The sequence below is a fragment of the Silene latifolia genome, chromosome 6 (assembly GCF_048544455.1).
Source record: "Silene latifolia isolate original U9 population chromosome 6, ASM4854445v1, whole genome shotgun sequence".
Classification (NCBI taxonomy): Eukaryota; Viridiplantae; Streptophyta; class Magnoliopsida; order Caryophyllales; family Caryophyllaceae; genus Silene; species Silene latifolia.
In genome coordinates, this window is record NC_133531.1 from 4,787,554 (window position 1) to 4,797,072 (window position 9,519).

Consider the following 9,519-nt stretch of genomic DNA (forward strand, 5'->3'; position numbering starts at 1 on the left):
CGGCCCACCGGCCACCGGTCAAGTGACCGTCTGGGAATCCCCTGGAAACTTCAAGTGAATTTAATGGTTCTCCCAGCCGGTGGGGGTGTCGGCGGTCGGTGACCCGGCTGGGGATGAATTTTTGATGCGATTGTGTTGCGAGCCGGTTGGCCGGCCACCGGTGAGCTTGCCGGCAGGGATTTCTCTGGAAATAGGAGGGAATATACATGTATTCCCAGCCGGTAGGGGGTCGTCGGTCGGTTGACCGGCTGGGAAACCATTGTTTCCAATTGATGATTGCTGAAAACGATGATGGTGCGGGTTGATGCTGGTGACGGGTCTGTACTGGGCTCGAGGAGGGGGCTGGTTGTAGCTGAAGGCTTGGTGGTTGGGGCTCTGAGGTGTGAGGTGCTAATGGTGAGGATGAAAATGGTGGTTGATGGAATGCGGGTGAGTATGGGATGAAGTCGGGTTTTCGGGTTTGAATTGCGGGTGATGTGCTGCGTTGGTTGTTGCAGCTTGATGATGGAGGTGATGCTGGCTGGTTGAATTTGTGTTAGCAGGAAAATTACAATTTGGATGATGGTGGATTTGTGGGTATTTGAAAAAGGACGAAAATGGTTATGATTGAAAGTTATGGGAAACAAAGGAAGAAGATGGGTAATCGGAGGGTCAAGTCAACTGATTTATAAAAGTCAATCTTTGACTTTGAGCTTCTTTGCTTGATTTTCGTCTTGACCTCGGGTTTCCGCCTTGCCATTCCGTCTCACCTACATATCAATTTAATAAAATAATTAATATAATGACAGAATAATACTAATATTGTATAAAACCCGACTAAATATTAAATATAACTACGAGGACTAATTATTATAAATTAGTAAATAAATGAGCTAATTAGACAATTAAGCACGCAAAATCGAGTCGGAATCAGGTATAAATGCGGGGTAAAAGCTACCAAAATACCGCTCATCAAGAGTCTACTTCTGTTGTCATCCCCACTCCCTTCGTTTCTCCTAGCTTAGCCTCGAGTAGTCACGGTAGTTCGGGGAATGCCCCAATTACTGTTCCTTTGCCGCCACTGACCATGGATCAGTTGGCTTCTTTGTTTCAACTTTACTCAAATCTTAATATGAATAAATCAGGTTCTGCTTACTCTCTGTGTTCTTTCGAGTGCAATTTACATTTACGATGATGCGAGGATGACCAAGACCCAGACTTGACCGAAATACCTCCCTACGTAGCCAAAGAAATATTACAAGAAGGGGAAGGGGGACCAGTAATAGAAGATACCGAACCCATCAACGTAGGAACCGAATTAGAACCCAAAGAACTTAGGATAGGGACTACCTTGAATTCTACCGAAAGAGCCGATTTCATAGACCTCCTAAATGAATTCAAAGACGTTTTCACTTGGTCCTACAAAGACATGCCAGGGATCGACAGGGATATCGCCGAACATAGGATCCCGATTAAGCCGGGTTTCAAACCTGTGAAACAGAAGCTTCGACGAATGAGAACAGAATGGGCTCTAAAGATTAAGGAAGAAGTTGATAAGCAATTCAAAGCCGGGTTCATCAAAGTTTCGAGTACTCATTTGGGTAGCTAACATAGTACCGTGCCCAAAAAGGATGGGAGAATCCGTGTTTGTGTTGACTTCAGGGACTTAAACAAAGCGAGTCCGAAAGATGACTTCCCTCTACCTCACATTGACATATTGGTGGACAATACTGCAGACCACGCATTACTATCCTTCATGGATGGATATGCGGGTTATAACCAAATCAAGATGGCCATGGAAGATATGCACAAGACCGCATTCGTCACCCAATGGGGAACATATTGCTATCTGATAATGCCATTCGGATTGATTAACGCCGGAGCTACATACCAACGCACCGCAACTACACTCCTACATGACATGATGCACAAAGAAGTTGAGGTATATGTAGATGACATGATCGTCAAATCCAAGGAAAGAGAAGGACATATTGCGAACCTTCGCAAGTTCTTCGCGAGGCTACGAAAGTACAACATGAGACTCAATCCTCAGAAATGCGCATTCGGGGTAACATCCGGAAAACTCCTAGGATATGTCGTTAGCCAACGCGGTATAGAAATAGATCCCTCAAAAATCAAAGCTCTGATCGAAATGCCACAACCTCAAACAGAAAAAGAAGTCAGAGGATTCCTGGGAAAGGTACAATATATAAGTCGATTCATATCGAAACTTACCATGATTTGCGAGCCTATCTTCAAGAAACTCAAGAAAAAAGACCACACCATGTGGGATGATGATTGTCAAAAGGCGTTTGACCGAATCAAGGAGATATTGGCTAAACCACCAGTGCTCATGCCGCCACAACAAGATCAACCTCTTGGTTTATATCTCACGGAATCGAAAAGCGCCATGGGTGCTAAGTGGCTCAAACTGTAGGAAGTGAAGAAAGAGCTATTTACTATCTAAGTAAGAAGTTCTTGGAATATGAGTGCAAATACTCGCAACTTGAAAAGACATGCCTCGCTCTTGTGTGGGCAACGAAGAAGCTACGTCACTACATGCTTAGCTACTCCGTCAAAATATATTCCAAAATGGATCCAGTCAAATACCTCTTCGAGAAACCCGTCCTCAACGGACGTCTTGCAAGGTGGACTCGATGCTCTCGAATTCGACCTCAAATATGTGCCACTAAAAGTCATAAAAGGTCGCGCCGTCGCCGAATTCTTCGCAGAAAATCCTATCAACGACGCACAAACCATAGATACTTGGTCATTTCCCGATGAGGATATACTTCAAACAGACGTAGACTCCTGGGATCTATACTTTGATGGGGCATCAAATTTAAGAGGATTCGGAATAGGAGTGTTGCTCATTTCTCCTGAAGGTGAGCATACACCGATTGCTGTCAAACTCGACTTCGAGGTGACAAACAACGCTGCAGTATGAAGCTTTGTCTCATTGGACTACAAGCGGCGAGTAAGCTTAGGTATCAAAACCTCCGAGTACATGGGGATTCATCACTGATCATCAACCAAGTTACAGGATCCTGGAAAATCCGAAGCGAAAGCCTCGCACCCTATCAAGCTAGGATAGACCAAGTCGCTCAATTCTTTGATCACGTAACCTACTTACACCTACCTCGAGAGGAAAATCAATTTGCAGACGCTCTTGCGAAACTTGCATCTTTGATAAATATGCCAGATCACATGGTGGAAATGCCTTTGTGTATCGAACGACGGTCAGAGCCGGCTTATGTACACCAAATCACCGATGAAGAAGAAATCGCACAGGAACCATGGTTCCAAGCAATCTTGAACTTTAAACTTAATGGTACCTATCCACCAGATATGGACAAGAGGGGACAACGTGCTATACGCCTATTTAGCTTCCCAATATATCCTGATGCAAGGAGAATTATACAAAAGAACACTTGGTGTAGCCCTACGTTGCCTTGATCATTCACAGGCACGAAAGGTGATGGAAGAAGTCCACGACGGAGAATGAGGTCCTCACATGAGTGGGCCCATGATGGCGAAGAAAATCACACGCTTAGGGTATTATTGGACCACCATGGAATCTGATTGCATCAAATACGTGAGACATTGCCATAATTGCCAAATCTTCGGGAATGTACAACATGTCCCTCCTTCGTTACTATACACGATGACATCTCCTTGGCCATTCTCAGCATGGGGAATTGACATAATCGGGAAAATAACCCCAGCCGGAACAGGAGGTCACTGTTTCATTCTAGTAGCAATTGACTACTTCACCAAATGGGTAGAAGCGGCTTCCTACACTAGTCTTACGGCCAAAAATGTGGCAAAGTTCATACAAAACAACATCATCTGTCGATATGGTTGCCCACATGAGATCATTAGTGATAATGGGTCACACTTCCAAGCCGAAACCGAGCAATTGCTAGCCAAATACAAGATTAAGCATCACCACTCTTCGCCCTATAGACCACAGACTAACGGCGCGGTAGAGGCGGCAAACAAAAACGTTGTCACAATTCTCAAGAAAATGACTGACAACTATAGAGATTGGCCAAGCAAGATACCCTTTGCTTTATGGGGATACCGTACATCAGTTAGGACGCCCACTGGGGCCACTCCTTTCTATTTGACCTACGGCATGGAAGCCGTACAACCAGTCGAACTGGAAATACCATCCTTGCGTATTCTACTCGAAAGTCAAATTCCTGAAGCCGATTGGAAGAAGGATAGATATGAAGAACTCATCCTCCTGGATGAACGTAGGCTACGCGCCTTACATAATGTCCAAACATATTAAGCACGTATCAAACGAGCTTTCAACAAAAGGGTTAGGCCAAGAAACATCAAAGAAGGAGACTTAGTACTCAAATCGGTTAGAGCTCTTTTACCTGTCGACCCAAGGGGAAAATTCAAACCTAATTGGGCCGGACCATATCTAGTCAAATCCATACTCCTGTGGGGTGCGGTTAGAATCACGGACCTAGATGGGAATGAGTTTTCAAACCCCACAAACCTTGACCAACTGAAACGATACTATGCCTAGAATAGGACAAAAACGCGCCTCGCGTAAACCCATGTGTCGCTCTTGTGGCACTAAATAAACGGCCCCTGGCCAAGCTGAAATAAGCTAAGTGTCACTATGCTCTTGCATTTTGACAAGATTGTCATCCTCATATCATCAAATAAACTAAATTCGCACCTTGAGAACAAGCAAAAGCTCATGCTTATTTTCTATGTTCATTACAAGCTCTTGCTTCGAACAATTATTCTTTTACATTTACTCGAACTACGCGCAAGGGTTTGATTTCGCTTTTTAAGTGAATACGTAGGCAATCCTTCACAGGATTCAACCCGTTATACCTAAAATGTAAATAGAAGAACATTTGCATTGCATTTGAAATTCGACAAGAATAATAAAAGAAAATCACAACGGTTTCGTAACCATTCAACCTTTTTTATATTCCATTCGCTTTCTAATAATAATAGTACGTTACATAATAAAAATAGAATAGGCTAGGATTCTAAAAATCCCTCCTTTTTATTACAACAATAATAATTGTTCCGGGTGTGATTCCAGAGCAAGTATCATTACCACCCGTGGCTTGTAGAATAATGTCTTTGGTTGGATTCTTCTTGTCCTTATCGTTCCTCTCGGCCTCTCCTGCAACAATGAACGAACTGAGGGCTTGGCTTTGTGCCAAGCGTACTCACTCCGACGCTCAAGTCAGTAAACTCAAAGGATTAAGTTGTGTTACTTGGCTAGGTATGTATTGTAGAGAGATAAGGGAGATATTACCAGATGAATAGTGTATTTAGGTTTAGTTGTGGGATCCTTTCCTCAATGAAGGTTGAGGAGTATTTATAGGCTTTCACCTTTTGTCACGTAGTGGCCAAGTGGCCAAGTGGCTTATCAGGTAGAAAGGCCGTTCTACCCTCGGCCGATGGACCTATGGCAGGCCGGCAGAGGGTCTTGGATGTGAGTACGCGGATATGTGTCCCGGCTGGCGAGTTGTCAGGCCGAGACCCTGGCTAACAGGCCGATGGGCTGCATCGGCTACGCAGTCTAGGTCGTTGACTTGCTGTAGATATCTTTGACCTTGCTTAGTGTGTTGACTTGGTCAGCGGTGCAGAATATGCCCCATCAATTTGCCCCCAGCGTAGTCTATGCCGTGGTATGGGCTCCGATGTATGCTGAGCGTATATTCTGCAGTAAATTTCGAAAATCTTTCTGTATCGGTGTCTACTTGTGTATCGGCGTGGCTCTTGCTAGGCCGTACCATATACCATATCCCCCCTCCACATAGATGCGTGAAGGGTATCCGATGTGGAAAAAAGAACAAGATTTGGCCGAGACCAGTGAGAGTCTTAGGTTGATTTTGATTGCCCCCGGCTGGTACTCCATGGCTTGGTTGATCGGTAGCCGGCGGAGACTAGATACCTAGGAATTTGCTCGAGGGAGATGAACAGTCGAAGAGATGTGAATAGGCGTGTTGAAGACGTTTGGTCACTGTTGTATTGATTGACATTCAACTGTTGCGACGATTGACATTCCGCGGTTGCATGCTTGACACGTGTGTTGTTGATTGGTTGACGCTTCATGGGCTGTGCCCTGATTGGTCCTTCTTCATGGGCTTTTCTCTATAAATAGGGTAGTTATTCCGTGATTTTGGCCTCCATTTAATTTTCGAAAATTTCTCTCTAAAATCTTCATCTCTCCAAACTTTCAAGGGTTTTCTTCTTCTTAATCTTCGGAGGATTTGATCCGTGAGTGTTTTTCTTTAAGGTAAACAAGCAAACTTTTATTTTTCTTGCTAGTAATTTGTTGTGAATCATGTCTTCTGCTGATCTTTGGGATTGGTACTTCTGCGGCGGGGGTTCCCGTCGCGTTTTGATGAGGAGGAGGTACCTGGAGGCCATCCCGCTAAGGTTTGGGGGCCCTAGGTCTCCTTCCCCCTTGGTGAGATGCCTCTCCTGGAGGAGTTGGAAGATGAGGATGAAGATGAGGGGGCTTCTGGTGACGGTGGGAGGGTTACTACTCCGGATCGTGGTGAGGGGGCTCCCGTTGGTGGTGGGAGGAGGGCTATTCCAGACCATGGTGAGGCCTGCACGACTGGCCTCGACCGTGCCTGGACAAATAAATTCGCAAGCAGCTCCGGGGAAACTCTTTTCGGAGATCACTTCTTCCTTGGTGAGGGGTATAAAATTGTTTTCCCTCGGGAGGGTCAGGCGGTCTCTTTGTCCTCCCCGGGTCATATCGGCGTGTACATTAGGCAATTGGAGTACGGGCTCCGGTTTCCTTTGAACGAACACGTCGTGCCCATCATCAGAGCTATGAATCTTGCCGTGGCCCAACTGCACCCGTTGGCCGTGAGGACAATAATCGGCTTTGTGTGGCTCTGTCTTTTTAAAGGGGAGGTCCCTACGGTCGACTTATTCCGCCGACTTCATAGTCTTCGGCCGTCGTTCGCCCGAAGGGTGGGGTGGTACAGCGTGCAGACGGAGCCGGGATATGTCTCCGTAAACAAGCTTACTTCCTGCAAAGACTGGCAAGAGCGATGGGTGTATGTCAAAGTGCCGGATGACTTCCCGTTGCCTCGGTCTTTTCAGGGCCCCGTTCACTTACGGTGTGAGACCCGGGAAGAGTATGACAAATACGTCTCCCGGGGTAGCAAGGTTAAGATGGACGCTACTTTTGTCCCTCTTACTGCGGATGAGAAGCGGGCAATGCAGCTATTTGACGCTGAGGAGGGATGGCTGCCCCCGACTCAGATTATTCTTCAGGACGAGCTGCTATGCCGCGTCGGCCTCATACCGGCCCTCAACTGGGGTGAGTGGGGTCGGTGTGAGGCCCACCTTTGCTCGTTGTGTTCCTTTTTCTGAGCTTTGTTTTTACTTCTTTTATGTAACTCTTGTTCGGTTTCTTGCAGATCGGTTCGGCCGGGATCTGTCTGAGAAGGACCTGAAGAGGCTGGGGCTTGATAAGGACGGGAAGGTTCTTATCCGTCATCCTACGGCTGAAGCGAAGGATCGCCGACTATCCCCTAACGAACTCATGGACAAACATACGAGGGCGTTGGATCAGGAAACGGCTCAGGCACGGGTTCTTGGCGGCGTGCCGAAGAGATCAAAGAAGGCGGCGTCCAAGTCGGCGGCTGTATCAATGGCAACTCCCTCTTCGACCCCAGTGGCCGAAAAGGTTCACGTGGAGGTGATCAACATTTCTGAGGAGGAGGTGACTGTTGCTAAGGCCCCTTCTCCGAAGAAGAGGAAAGACCCACCGTCTGCTTCCGCCGTTGCCGGGGAGGAGCCTGCTTCCACCAGCACTCCAACTAAGAGGGTTCGAACTGGTACGGATTTAACTTGTGGTTCGGATTTAGCCGGCTCGTTGGGTATTCCTGACGACAGGCTTTCTGACGTGTCAACGCAAGGTGACCTGGATGCTCTGTGTAAATTTTTTGTAGATCCATCGTCGGCGGCTGCCGTTCTCACTGAACGGCGACCTGAGAAGGCGACTGAGAAGGCGGCTGAGAAGGCTGGTGACCAAAACGTCGTTGTGGACTCCTTACCCCAGAAGTTTACTCCCACCGAGCTCGTGGCGGAGGGCGAGAAAATATACAAGAGGCTGGGGAGATGGAGTCGTCTGGCCGCCTCCCTTATCATAGAGCAGGAAAAGGCCACGGCCCAATCCGGGCCGCTGATTACAAGGCTCCAGCTTGATCTCTCCGCTGCGAAGGGGGAAGCCGGGAAGGCTAAGCTGGATCTTCATGCTGCTGTGAGGCGTGCGGAGGAGGCTGAAAAGCTGCTGAGGGCTGAGAGGGCCAAAGTTGAGGATGCTGATGGCGCCACGGCCAAGATGATGGAGGAGCGGAATAGGTATAAAGGCGCCTACGACGCTGTGGTTGCCAAGAGGGACGAGTGGGAGGGTCGGTTCCACAAGCAGGCGGAGGTGCTCAGTAATGTGCAGGCTATCCTTGCTCAAAAAGAGAAGGATATTGAAATGCTCCAAGATGATCTCCTCCCTAAAATGTGCGTCCAATTCCGGGACCGGGCCGAGGAGGCGGCCAGGGAGGCAATCAGAAGGTCTGTCCCCGACGGCTCCTTCCCGTGGGATAAATATGACCAGTTCATGGATGAGATAGCTGAGGCTGCGGAGGCAGCGGCTGCTGAGAAGGCGGAAGCGGCGAAGGCGGCTCAGACAGCTGAGGCCAAGGAGTTACTTGGAGATGGTCAGCCTTCCCCAAAGCCGGCCACCGACGATGCCGTTGCTACAAATGGAGGGCAACGGCAGGCATAGGGAGACGGGCGGTCGTCACCGGACTCACCCGGCGTCTCGGATAGCTTCAGCTGTTCGGGGGCCAACTATTGAGCCTTCTCTCCCTGCCATCCTTTTGGCGCTTCAAATCCCAAGTCCGTAATCTTTTGCTTTTTTGCTTTTTCGCTTTTTGTAAAACTTTGGTAGGTAGAGTTTAGGCTACCCTCATGGGGACGGCCGTCGTTTGTACTCTCCTTGCAATTACACCGTAATAAAGTTATCTTTTTGGCCTTTGGCTTGGCCGGGGCTTCGATCATAGTTCTTCGTTTGTCTTTTCACGTTACTGATTGAGTGCGCTCGTTTCCACACTCGGCATGACCGAGGTAGTTCGAATGCACGTCTCAACTGTGTTCAACGTCTTTAGCGTTCGTAACTGTGTAGGCATATTGACCGCTAGATTGGCGTCTCAATTGCGCTGAGTATACGTCTCTCTTTTAGCGTATCGGCCGTCGTGTTCCCCGTCGCTCTCGGTTTTGACCGAGGTAATCGGGGTTGCGGCTTCGATAGCATCCGTGAATCGTGTAGGCATATTGACCGCTAGATTGGCGTCTCAATTGCGGCGAGTATACGTCTCTCTTTCAGCGATCGGCCGTCGTGTTCCCCGTCGCTCTCGGTTTTGACCGAGGTAATCGGGGTTGCGGCTTCGATAGCGTCCAGAATCGTGTAGGCATATTGACCGCTAGATTGGCGTCTCAATTGCGGCGAGTATACGTCTCTCTTTTAGCGTA